The sequence below is a fragment of the Capsicum annuum genome, unplaced genomic scaffold, assembly GCF_002878395.1.
Source record: "Capsicum annuum cultivar UCD-10X-F1 unplaced genomic scaffold, UCD10Xv1.1 ctg82293, whole genome shotgun sequence".
In the NCBI taxonomy this organism is placed as follows: Eukaryota; Viridiplantae; Streptophyta; class Magnoliopsida; order Solanales; family Solanaceae; genus Capsicum; species Capsicum annuum.
In genome coordinates, this window is record NW_025893074.1 from 154,758 (window position 1) to 169,305 (window position 14,548).

Sequence of the window (14,548 nt, forward strand, 5' to 3'; positions counted from 1 at the left end):
AAATACAGAAACATGAAATGAAAGGCCATAAGGTTCAATACTAATACATAACTGAAAATATGGTATACAATACCAAAACAAATATGAAATAACTGTCTGACATGCTATAGTCTGAAAGCCTCTAACTCTACTGAATAAGGAGTTGAAGGAACATGTCTCCAACTAACTCTATCTACTGAAATGTCTAAGTACTAAAGTACTAACATAAATAAATAGTCATATGTTCCTCAAATGAAGATGACTCACTTCTACCTCTGACTGCTAAACTCTGCAATGCTACTGCTACTCTGAAACTCATGCCTCTAAACTTATGGCGTAAAATAAAACACCATAGCGTGATGCATCAGTATGACTGTATGTATTGAGTACACGAGTGAGGTAGGATAAATGCAAAGGGTTTATATGCATGAATAATGCTGGCTGATATGAACGTGAGAATATATACATACATAAGTAACTGTAACTAAACTCGTGGTGATACTGACTACTGAGTCTGATTACTAACAACATGAGTTTACTAACACTGAGATACTGAGTAACTGATTTTACTGATATTATTATGTAAGTCACTAGTAAGTAAGGAACTGATACTGTATTACTAAATAAATGAACGACTACTTTTGACAGTTTAAATTATGAAAAACTTGTCTTATTGACTATATCTAATAGTCCTAAATTTAAATACTGATAACCTGAATTTCATGTAACTGATAAGATGAGTTTCGTATAATTGATATACTATTAACTGAGTTTGTGATAACATGATTACAGAGTACTAAATAATGATAACATGAGTGACTGTATCTGACAACCCTGATATTGAATGTTGATAAAGTGAGTTTACTAATAGTTAACATGACTGATATTACTGATAACATGGGTGACTGTATCTGACAGTCCTAAATGTGATGGAACTATCTGAGTTCTATACTATATCTGAGTTGTCTGTATCTGACAGTCCTAAAATTTGAAGAACTATCTGAGTTCTATTACTTAAACTGATACTGAAACTGTAGGAAGTAGTCATCTAACCGACATGCCCCATATATACCATTATAGCTATACTAGGGTCCAATCTTTGCCCTGACTAGAAGGGTGTCAATACCGCGCCACTGGTAAAGACAATTATGAGTGACCCTTATATAACAGGTTACTCTAATAAGAACGGTGGGAACCCTCATTTAACAGGTAAGGCCACCTCATCTACCCTCATATAATATACTATGATATCTCAACCTACGCTGACTACGTAGTTATGGAATACAAGGATAACTTCTAACAATCACGCCCTCAAAATAACATGTGAGTTCCCATCCTTGGGCTCACTTGGTGCTAACTCCTACTCCCATATGAATAGACTGATCATGATTAACGAACTAATTAACTGAACTGAACTGATACTGATGGTATTTCTTAGCTGAGCTGAGCTTAGTTCACTGAGTTCTGTGGAATGATAGAATACTACTGAGATCTGAGGACTGACTGAGAGTACTGAAGTTACTAAGAGTACTAGAATTACTGACGTTCCCGAGATCATTGATTACTGAAGTAATTGAGATTACTGAACTACTAAGATTTTCTGAGCTAACTAAGTTACTGAAATTTCCTGATTCACATGACTGACTGAATTCTATAGAGCATGGCTTGACTGAGGATATTGTGAAGACATGACACTGGCTCTAGGCATGACTGAGGATATCGTGAAGACATGACACTGGCTCTAGGCACACAACTATATTTTTCGGGTATAAGTACCCCCAGAATTCGATAGAAGGAAACTGAAAAACATGACACTTCTTGATCATAGGAATAAAGTTCACAATTAATAATACCATAAGTAGGGGATTCATGCTGCACATGGTTCTCTGCGTCTTATACATGGAAGGGAATGCATATAACATGTAAGTACTTGCATAAATTCAATGTCATGGGCATTCCACATCACAACAATCAATTCACAACAATGGCATGGACTTTATGTTGAATCATAAGGGATAGATCATGGACTTGTCATTTAAGCACTATTGAGTCATGAAAATATGGTTTTTCTCATTTTACACATTTTATCAAACACCTTACATGCACAAATTTGGTCATAGGCATACTTATCAATTTAACAATCTCAAGTCACCCAAACTCATGGATTTCAACTAACATTCTCACATACTAAATGAAAATACATTAAGAAACTACTTTGAAATCCAAATAACAACCATCAACATGAACATAATCATACCACAACAAGATAATCATAATTTATTATTTAAAACTTATTCTTGAGCTCCAAGGATAAAAGGGATCCATGAATGAACACTACATATATCTTAGTTCTTGATTTCACAAAGTTTGACGGTTGAATTTCTTGAACTTGAATCCCCTATTGATAGCCCTAAGGTGTTGTTGAGAGGATTTTGAAAGAAAGGGTATGTTTTAGTTAAATAAGGGCTTAATTCCGTGTTTAGGAGCTTATATATGGGTGGAAAAGGACCAATTTGCCCCCAAAATGGAGTGTTTAAGTCACTTGGGCCATAACATATGCAGCGAACATCTTATCGCATAATATAGGTTGTGCGGCGCACACCTTATCGCATAAATTAGGGTGTGCATCACACACCTTATGGCATAAGTTAGGTTGTGCGTCCCACACCTTATGGCATACCCATTCTAGTAGACTTAGGCGATTTGTTAGGCGACGCACTCCTCTTTGTAAAGCCATAACTTCTTTCTTGGGTATCAAATTTGGCAAAATTGGTATACCTAGAGTTATAGTCGTTTAAAGATGACGCTAGTGGAATCAAACACTAAACTTTGAGGGATTCATAGGCTCTTCGCTTGCCTTACTCTAAGTGACTCTTATGAGCACGCTTAACACATCATAAGCTCTATTCTTACTAGGATACTCATTGTAAGTCATGTACTCAAATATGAATCATAGGATAGGAGGTTTCTTATGAAGGAATAATGGTTCATTTTCTAGCTTAGAAATACACGGGGTATTACAACATCTCCCCCTAGGGAACATTCGTCCTCGAATGTGACTGTCTGAGAGGGGAGAAAAGACAACTAACCTGAATACTGAGAATGAACAACTAAACGTGATTTCTTGGCTGACATAACTGATAAGCTAAACATAGCATACTGATCATGCATAGCTGATGCATGTGTAACTGATTCATGATTGAGATTTCTGATGAACTGAGCTTCTTAAAATAAGAATGCATATCTTATGCATAACTGATAAGCTAAATCTATGCATATCTAATGCATGATTATATGAATGACATGATACCTGAATGCATGAATAAAAGTACTAATACGCTGATCATGCATATATGATGCGTGAATACATGAATGAACTAACTCATGAACATGCAACTGAACATGCAATGGTAAAGATACCAAGTTTGAACTGAAAATTGAGCATGGAATTGAATACCAAGTTGGGAAGAGAACTGAACATGATAATAGAGTTTTCTAAAAATGAGAATGTAATGCTTATGTTATGAAAGTTTGAGGGATTATAGCATATCTCCCCCTTGGAACACTAGGTCCCTTGAAGAAATATAGGCATTGCTGAGATATTGAAGAAAGACTAAAGCGATGCACAAGGCACCTAAAAATTAAATCATGACTGATTATCTGAGATCTAAAACTGAGGCATGATACATGGACTAAGCTGAGCTTGCATCTACATGATTGGGTTTATCTTAGAATGGTTTCATTTATGAGATTTTGGATAGTGCAAATAGATGGAAAATTAGGAAACCAAACTGTACGAACTTTTTTGACTGACTGCTAGACTGAAGTACTGGCTATTTAAACTAATTTTCTACTGACTAACCCTCCTAATCTGCTGACTGATTGATGGTTAGGTACTAGGCATGTAAGATTGAATGATACTTGTCCTGAATAACTAGGATGAAAATATGGAGGTTTTTATGAACATGAGAAAGGAACTAACTGAGTAACGTGTGATAGCTAAGCATGAATTCATGAGATACTGCATTATCTGTGAATGCAAGACCAGGTGGATAACATGATTTGGAAATATTCTGTAAGTTGAGGTACTAGAACGCTGATGAAATACATGACTAATAACTACACTCCATGGTCAAGCAAACCTAAAATTAAGTTGTGGTACTAATATAATTTTGAGCTAAGGCTGACACTATATCTACGACTATAGTAGAGATTGAACTGTACTTAGTCTGAATAACAGGACTAAGGTTGTATAATATTATACATAGGAGGTAATGACTAACTGAGTAACATGAGGTAACTTGAGCATGGTTTCATGACGTCTATAATATTTGTGAAAGAAGAACCAAGCGAATGCATGATTTGGAAATATTCCATAAAATGAGGTATTGAAATTCCTATAACTGACTAACTAATAATTGTACGCTATTCGAGAAAGTTTGAAACTGAACTGAGTTTTCTGATCTGATTACTGAACTAAAGCTGACATTATAACTAAGACTGTAACTAGGATCCATACTAGAACTAAATACCGGGCCCTGGTAACTAAGTACTAATAGTTGAGGGTTAGGCTAATACTGAAATGCTTGATTCTGAGACTGACCACTAATTACTGAATTTGTAACTGGGATGAAAACTAAGCTAAGATAGTTGCACAATGAATATTAGCATAACTCAAGGATCTGAATGTACACTCACACTCTGAAATTTCCCAATTTCTAAATACTACCTCTTTCTAGCCATTTACTTGCACACTAACATGATATTCAAGCCTATCTTCATAACTACACCCTCGTGTACAGTAAGCATGCAACAATCTTCTCTTAACATGTAATATTTACTCCCTCCCATCTAAGCAACTGCTCATCATTACACTATTTTCACCAAGAAATTTCATTGGTCGGTCAAATCAGGAGGACCTAAAGCATGAATGAATGCTAACTGAACTTAATAGATGACTGAGTCTTAAGGAATAGAATATCAACAACATAGATTTACCAAAAGGTCTGAATTGAGAATATATATGACACTGTCTAAGCTTAGCCAATCACTAAGAATGGAACATAAGTCATATGGGCTGAACATACAATAAATCATGGCATGAGTACATGTGTCATGAGCTGCATGACCTGAGTCTGAAATTTCTGAATTCGTGGGACGTGATTCGTAACACTGAGTTAACTAGAGCTGAACTCCCTATTCTAGGAACTAAAAGTGCACATGATTCTATGGAATACGTGTAAACATAAGCTATATTCATAGAATTGAGATATGAAGCATGCGTATTTATCATGACAACTGGAGTACAAAACTTTTCAGTGAGATAAGGATTGGTTGGGAATCACCTGCCCTTACTACATTGCTATATGTACTAGCACTACTACTGGAATCTGAGAGCCTGAATTGGTCACTTGATCTATCATCTCCCCCCTTAGCTTAAAGACATCATCATAAGTCTATAAACACTTTACGAAACTCTGAACTGAACTGTAATCATCATCACATGCTTACACTTTGTACGACACATGCTTGCCTTACTAAACATATTATCTATTTTTATTTCTTCATATACTACTAATATCACATCATCTAACTCATATCCCTACCTTCATACTTAGTATCAAATTAATAAAGTTAAGTTTCTTACTACCACTATTCAATCCTACTGATATACCTTGGTACATCTGTCCCCATGAATACATAATCTGCTCAAACTGGATAATATTATCCCAACTCTACTATTGCTAAACTTCTGGGTTCATGCTTCTAACTCTAGGTCTATGCTATCATAGGACTCTGAGAAGGGATCTGATGGCATATCTAAATCTGGGTTCGAGAATAAGTTCTCATGATCATGAATGAAATTCATATGAATTTTGAACATAACGGGACTGATGGGGTATTTCTGAGCCTGTGGCCAATCCCATAACTTTCTACAGTGACTATCTAAGAAAGTCCTATTTTTAGTACTAGACCTTCACTGTTTCTATTACCTTAAAAGTAAGGTGGAGTTGACATGAGTGAAGCATGATGTGAATCTACATGAGTTTTGTTAGGGAACCTTTCTATAGCATGATACGAGACATAAAAAAAGGAAACTGTTCCTAAAACATCTCATAGCCTCCTTTAGATAAGTGTTGTGCAGAACACACCCATGTACAAGACTCTACTAGATACGGCTTTTCATACTTCCTTAGACTCTATTGAACCTTAGGCTGTGATACCAAGTTTGTAACGCCCCAAATCTGGTACCCAGAATACTACACGGTGCTAGCAATCCTTAAGGACCACTAACTAACCCATGACTGATATCTGTAACTAAGCACTGAATAATAATAATAATATCATAAATGCGAAAATATGAAATGATAGGCCATAAGTTTCAATACTAATACATAACTAAAAATATGGTATACAATACCAAAATAAATCCAAAATAACTGTCTGACATGCTATAGTCTGAAGCCTCTAACTATACTGTATAAGGAGTTGAAGGAATATGTCTCCAACTAAAGCCATCTACTAAAATATCTAAGTACTAAAGTACTAACAAAAATAAATAGTCATATCTTCCTCGAATGAAGAGAACTCACTGAAAACTCTAATTGATGAACTTTGCAATGCTATTGTTGCTCTGGAACCTATACCTCTGAACCTATGGCATAAAATAAAACACCATAGCGTGAATGTGTCAGTACGACTGAATGTACTGAGTATACAAGTTAGATAGGCTAAATGCAAAGGGTTTATATGCATGAACAATGCTGACTGATATGAACATGAGAATACATACATACATAAGTAACTGTAACTGAACTCATGGTGATACTGACTACTGAGTTTGAATACTGACAACATGAGTTTACTGACACTGAGATGCTGAGTGACTGAGTTTACTGATATTGATATGTAAGTCACTAATAAGTGAGAAACTGATACTATATTACTGAATAAATGAATGACTATTTCTAACAATTTAAATTATGAAAAACTCATCTTATTGACTATATCTGATAGTCCTAAATTTGAATAATGATAACCTGAGTTTCATGTAACTGATAACATTAGTTTTGTATAATTGATATACTATTAACTGAGTTCGTGATAACATGATTATTGAGTACTGAATAATGATAACATGAGTGACTGTATCTGATAACCCCAATACTGAATACTAACAAAGTGAGTGTATTGATAGTTAACATGATTGATATAACTAATAACATGGGTGACTATATCTAATAGTCTTGAATCTGATGGATCTATCTGAGTTCTGTACTGTATCTGAGTTAACTATATCTAACAGTCCTTAAATCTAAAGAACTATCTGAGTTCTTTTACTGAAACTAATACTGAAACTGCAGGAAGTAGTCATCTAACTGACATTTCTCATATATGCCGTTATAGCTAAGCTGGGGTCCAATCTCTGCCCTGACTGAAAGGTTGTCAATATAGTTCCACTTGTAAAGAAAATTATAAGTGACCCTCATAACAAGTTACTCTAATGAGAATAGTGGGAACCCTTACATAGCAGGTAAGGACACCTCATCTACCCTTATATAATAGGCTATGATGTCTCAACCTACGCTGTCTACATAGTTCTAGAATGCAAGGATGACTTCTAAGAATCACACCCTCAAAACAACAGGTGAGTTCCCATCTTTGGACTCATTCGGTGCTAACTCCTACTCCCATCTGAATAGAATGATCATGATTAACTAAATTGATTAACTGAACTGAACTGATACTGATTTTATTGCTTAGCTAATCTGAGCTTAGTTCACTGAGTTTCATGGACTGACAGAATACTACTGAGATCTGAGGACTGACTGAGAGTACTAGGATTACTGAAGTTCTTGAGATCACTAAATACGAAAATAATTGAGATTACTAAACTACTGAGATTTTTGGAGGTTACTCAGTTACTGAACTTTCCTGAGTCATATGACTAACTGAATTCTATGGAGCATGGATTGACTAAGAATATCCTGAAGACATGACACTGGCTCTAGGCACACAATTATATTTTTCAGGTACAAGTACCCCCAAGAATCTATAGAAGAAAACTGACACAACATGACACTTCTTGATCATAGGAATAAAGTTCACAATTCATAATTCAATAAGCAGGGGATTCATACTACACATGGTTCTCAACACCTTATACATGGAAGAAAATGCATATAACATATAAATACTTGCATAAATTCAATGTCATGGGCATTCCACATCACAACAATCAATACACAACAATGGCATGGACTTCATGTTAAATCATAAGGGATAGAGCATAGACTTGTCATTTATGCACTATTGAGTCATGGAAACATAGTTTTTATCATTCTAGTCATTTTAGCAAACACCTTACATGCACAACTTTGGGCATAGGCATACTTATAAATTTAACAATCTCAAGTCACCCAAACTCATGGATTTCTATTAACATGCTCACATACTTTATGAAAATACATTAAGAAACTACCTTGAAACCCAAATAACAACCATTAACATAAACATAATCATACCACAATAAGATAATCACAATTTATTATTTAAAACTTATTCTTGACCACCATGGATGAATACTACGCATACCTTAGTTCTTGATTTCACGAAGTTTGACGGTTGAATTTCTTGAACTTAAAACCCCTATTGATAGCCTTAAGGTGTTCTTGAGAGGATTTTGAGAGAAGGAGTATGTTTTGGTGAAATAAGGGATTAATTCCTTGTTTGAGGGCTTATATATGGGTGGAAAAGGACCATTTTGCCCCAAAAATAAAGTGTTTAAGTCACTTGGGCCATAACATATGTGGCGCACACCTTATCACATAATATAGGTTGTATGGTGCACACCTTATTGCATAAATTAGGGTGTCCTTTGCACACTTTATGGCATAATTTAGGTTGTGCATCGCACACCTTATGGCATACCCATTTTAGTAGACTTAGGGAATCAGTTAGGTGACACACTCCTCTTTGTAAAGCCATAACTTCTTGATCGAGTGTTGGATTTTGGAAAAATTTATATCGTTGGGAAGCTAATTCGATTCTCTACAATTTAGTGGGTCTAAATCTTCCAAAAATCCACATATACCTCGAGTTATTCTCATTCAAATATGACCCTAGCAGAATCAAACACTAAAAATTGAGGGATTCAAAGATGCTTAGCTTGCCGTACTCTAAGTGACTCTTATGAACATGCTTAACACATTATATGTTTTATTCTCACTAGGATACTCATTGTGAGTCATGTACTCAAATATAAATAATAGGATAAGAGGTTTCATACGTAGGAAAAATAGTTCATTTTATAGCTTTGAAATACACGGGGTATTACAGGAAATTCAATAAACCTTGGGGTGTAGCATGTTTTGTTTGGTTAGGTACAAGGGGTGATCTCTATTACATATAGTACTTGAGATACCCGTCACGTCCAGGCCCTAGTTTGGTTCATGACAAAGTGTAACCCATGTATTTTGGGCTAGAATAAAAACCATAATTTTGGTACTTAGAGCATCGCGAAGGTAGTCAATAGCATCGCGAAGGTAGTCAATTTGAAAATTGTCAAATTCCAGTAGCCTAGCATGATTATGGTGCATCGCGCTAAAGTTCTAGGTCCCAATCAGTGGGATAACGCGATATCTCCGCATCGCGGTGACTCCAAGAATCCTATTCATCATTTTTCCAGTGAGCCACCTCAATAGTGGCGCGTTGCGGTGGCCCATAAAATTGAGCTCCTAATTATATTTTATTCTATCTCATTAAGGGTATGTTGGGTAATTTCCACCCCCTTACCAGCTTAAACATAGGATTTTTCTCCCAAGTGACCACATTCTTCATATGCTCTTCAAAAATTCACAAGAAACTCTCTCTATGATTTCAAACTAAAAACCCAAACATCTTAAGATTTCACCGTGGGTTTTCAATAATTCTTTGAGATTTGGAATCCCCATTGCAAGGGCTACGAGAAGTACCCATCAATTGTTCAAATAACATCCCTAAAGCACGAGTTCATTCAACAATCATCCATTATTCTCCATAATCGAGGTACGTGGGGTTTTCCTAAAATCTCATGGGCATAGAAATCTTGATTTTAAGATAGGGTTTTTTAGATTTATGAATATATTCATGCTTTAGAGGCATTGATGATATTGTTTTGGCCTTTAGCCTTTCCCCAAATTGATTTAAAATTATATATATATTGTAAGCATATGTTTTAAGATTGATGATTGAATTGAGAGTATAATTCATCAAAAATCGCTCACTTGTGATGATTTTCATTTACTTATGATATACTATGTAATCGTTTGAATGCATCTTAAAAAGCATGCTATGAAATGTCTTGAATAATATTATATTTGGATTATGATTTTGATTTAAAAGAGAGAGGGTTGTTTATGTTGATGAATTTTGAACATAATCATACAATGAGAAGGGTTTCATGGTTTGTTAAAGATTAAATGACCACCACTTGTTTATTAAAAGAATGGAATTTTTCATAGTTTTGACTTATGTTTTTGGAGCATGAATTCCCTTTTTTAAGTTGCATGTTTGGGTGGTATGAACTATATTTTAATTAAATAATCATGCATGATGCATTATGGCTCAGAAATAAGACTTGCAAGTCTTGGTGTGATGACACAAATCCAGATAATGCCATGGTAAATCAGAACAGAATAGAATGCATGTTTGAAGTCAGATTTTTTAAATGTTGAAACTAACAATGTATGATTCAGAATAGGATAAAATTGGGTATAAAGAGAGCTTAGTTGGTTCCCCAAAAAAGGCATGAGTTATGACAACTCATTGCCCAAAACCGTGATTTATTGATCTAAGTATATTATTATACGTTGGCCTAGTGCCTTATGGCGTATCAGACTCAGATACTCCAACCCTTGTGGAACACTTGGGTTGGGGGCTTCCCCACCGAGTCAATGGCAAATTCCATATAGCCCATGGAATATCAGATTTGTAGGGGAGTGCCACCTAACTCAGAAGTAATACGAAGATCCAAAACTTCTTTTGATAGAAAGGCTTTTTATTTTCTTTCAAGAATGCCCATGTGTTTTGAATATTATATCTTTCATGATATTTATGACTAACTCTCAACTATTTTACTTATATAAAATATTTATTTTCGATTGCTCTACGTACTAATACATCTGTATTAACCCCCCACCCTATAGGTTCTGAGGCATAATCTAGAGGTCCTAATAAGTAGTAGATTTCATTAGACAGGAATGAAGAGTACTAGTTGGTGAGCCTTTTATGTTTCACAAGGCTTAGGTTTTTTAGACAGTTAATAATTTTTATGGTTTTGGTCTACTGGGGGCCTTGTCCCAATTTTCAAATAGTTGTTATTTGATCATATAGTAAAGATTTTGCAGACGGTTTTCAGATGGTGTTTAGTTGATATTGAATTTTCTTCCTCACTGTTAAACTAAATTTAGATTATGACCATGTTTCTATAGCAGATTTTATTTCCACATTTCCTATTTATATATGAATAGTGTATATGATTACAAGTTAGAAGGGCTCTCGGGTCTTTATGGTTCGGGATGTCCATCACGGCCAGGGCCTGGTTTGGGTCATAATAAACTTGATATCAGAGCACGTTTCACGGTCCTAGGGTATCTACAAAATCGCATCGGGTAGATTCTTATTTATGGGTGTGTAGTGCTCCATACGTATAAGTAGGAGGCTACTAGGCATTTAGGAATGTTTCCCTTTCTTCATGTTCTAGTTTGTGATATTGAGCCAGAATATTCCTCTCCCATACTCTAATTCATGCTATGGTGTCGTCTATACAAAAGTAAAGTTATCTTAATTCTTTCCTTACTTTGATGTGACTAGATATGTCTCATTATTAGGGTGATTTATGTGCAGAAGTTTAGAGTCTAAATGGTATGGTCCTTTCTGATGAGCCATATTAAAGTTTAAAATTTGTGTATGGAATTGAGAAGAGTCCGTTAGTGCCTCAGAGTGTATTGATTTTTTTATGAACATTGATTCTAATAAAATTGTGTTTTTCAGCCTGCGATATTAAGAGTATTCGTCTCTTGTCAAAAAAATTTATGTTGCAGATATCATGCCAAAAAGGGGAATGATGTGTAGCCAAATTTTTGGAACTATATTTCCACCCGAGTAGTAGTATAAGTTAAAGTATCGATGTCATGACCTATTGGTAGTGAGATTAGACCAAGAAGATGATGTTATGAAGTCATAAAGTTAAGAGTCAGAGTAAGGGTAAATTTTATGTAAATAAATATTTTAGTTGAATAACCAATGTTTGAGAATGATTTACTCCTTTATAGTGATAGACTATTGTGGTAGCTAGTAGTATGTGTGGATTGTATTGTAGTTAGTGGGGGAAGTTCTGGACTCAGATATTTTATTTATACAGAGTAAGATGTGTATTCTTAGATCATTGATTATTGTGTGTCAAGTTTCTATCTCTTGTAATCTTGTTATCATCGTGTTGTTGAAACTAAAAGTATAGTGAAGTCGTGTGGGGATCTTTCGATTCACTACCATAGTTTCTCTGTTACTCATTTCATTTTAATGTTCAAAACATAAAAAATCAAAGTCTAGTGAAGCCGTGTGAGGCCTATTTCAATTTACTAGTAACTTGTTGTTCAACTTATTGTTCTTGTGTTGGTAGAATATATGTATAGTCAAATCCTTTTGCATGATATTGAGATGGTAATGAAGTGATATGTCCTTGTGTGTTAGTTTAATAGAAGGCAGAGAAGGAGTTATTAGTTAAGATGAATTGTTGTCTTCTTGAAGTATGAAAATGGCTAGATGAGCCAATAAGTTATAATTATAGACTCATGGTTGTTTGTGAAATTCGAAGGTAGTCTAAATGTACACTTGGGTAAGTAAGTTTGATGTGAAAAAGCAGTATAAGTAGATAAAATTGTATGGGGTTATAATATAAGATTAAGGTTGACCATGCCTAATATGTGACTTTACACCCCCCCTCCTCCCCTTGACCTTCTTTCTGTTGGTAGTTGTAAACTAGTACTACTTGTGAGAAGGTGTGCATTAGATATTTTTTCGGTATTTGAATAGAATATCCCCATGTTGGTGGACTAGTATATTATGTTGCATTCTACATTGGTGGTACATGATTGATGCTAGACTATTGGCTTGAGTTTAATGTAGGATGTGAATGTAAGAATAGTGGCTTAAGATTAAAGATGAATTTTTTGTGAGAATTATGTGTTATGTTGGGTTGTAAATCATGTTTAGCACTAGAACTTAAGTTTGATCAGTTGATGGCCATGAAGGTGGATGTGATGAATTCTTAATTAATGATACTAGTTATATGGAAGTGATCTAATAGGCTTGAACAGTGTATGCAAGAGCTTAAGTTTATTTGATTCATAATGAAGTATGATGTTGTATGTATGATGTAGAGGTATGCCCAAAGTGATATGGGGTTGTGATATTTTCTAAGGCTATTACACGTTTTGTGTGGCCAGTGGCACCATTGAGTTGCTAGATGGAGAAAGACTAGTTAGATAGTATATGGTGTGCTAGATAGCCAAGTTAAGGAGTTTTGATTGATAGAGTTGAGCCTTTTGATATGATCTTGATTCTCATGGTATAAAGATATAAGTTTGGAGTCGCGATATTGGTATGCTATGATAGAAGTAGTATGGTTCATCAAAGGCTCAGTGATTTCCATGTTAAGTATTAGGTTATTTTGAGTTTTTGAAGATTGAACTTATAGAAATAAGAGTTGAAGCACTATAGGGTGTGCACTCCGACTATGGGAATAATCACGAGGATTCAAAGTTAGTAAGTGTTCAAGTATTATATGATTGACTATTGGGACTATAGAAAGATAGAGTATGTCTCAGAAGGTAGGATTACCGGTGGGTTTTCCCTTTCCAGGTGTAACAATTCAGGTTAAGTTCTATTAATTGCATGTATTGTCGTATTCCAGACCCCAGAGTGCAGTGAGTGTAGTTCAGTTTAGAGTCTAGTGAGGGATCTCTCAAACTTAACCTGATGGCTTAAAGCTAAGGGGGAGATCATAAAATAAGTGACCAAGATAGGCTCTCAGATTCTAGTAGTGATGTCAATATGATATAGGACATCAGGAAGTGAGGGTGAGGCTCAACCCATTCTTATCTCCTTATTTTTTTTAGCGATCCCAATATTTACTCATGCTTTACATTTCAGTTCCATGATCATAGTTCATGTTCATGTATATGATAGAGAATCACGTGCTCTTCCAGTTCCTAAATGAGGAATTCCAGTAGGAAGTGAGGGTGAGGCTCAACCCATTCTTATCTCCTTATTTTTTTTAGCGATCCCAATATTTACTCATGCTTTACATTTCAGTTCCATGATCATAGTTCATGTTCATGTATATGATAGAGAATCACGTGCTCTTCCAGTTCCTAAATGAGGAATTCCAGTTCATTCAGTAGTCGAGATCACATTCCATAATTTATGAACTCAAAATTGAGGTCATGCAACTCATGACTCATGTACTCACACTTTATAGTGTACCCAGTTCCCATAACGCATGCTACACGCCAAATGATTGGTGAGA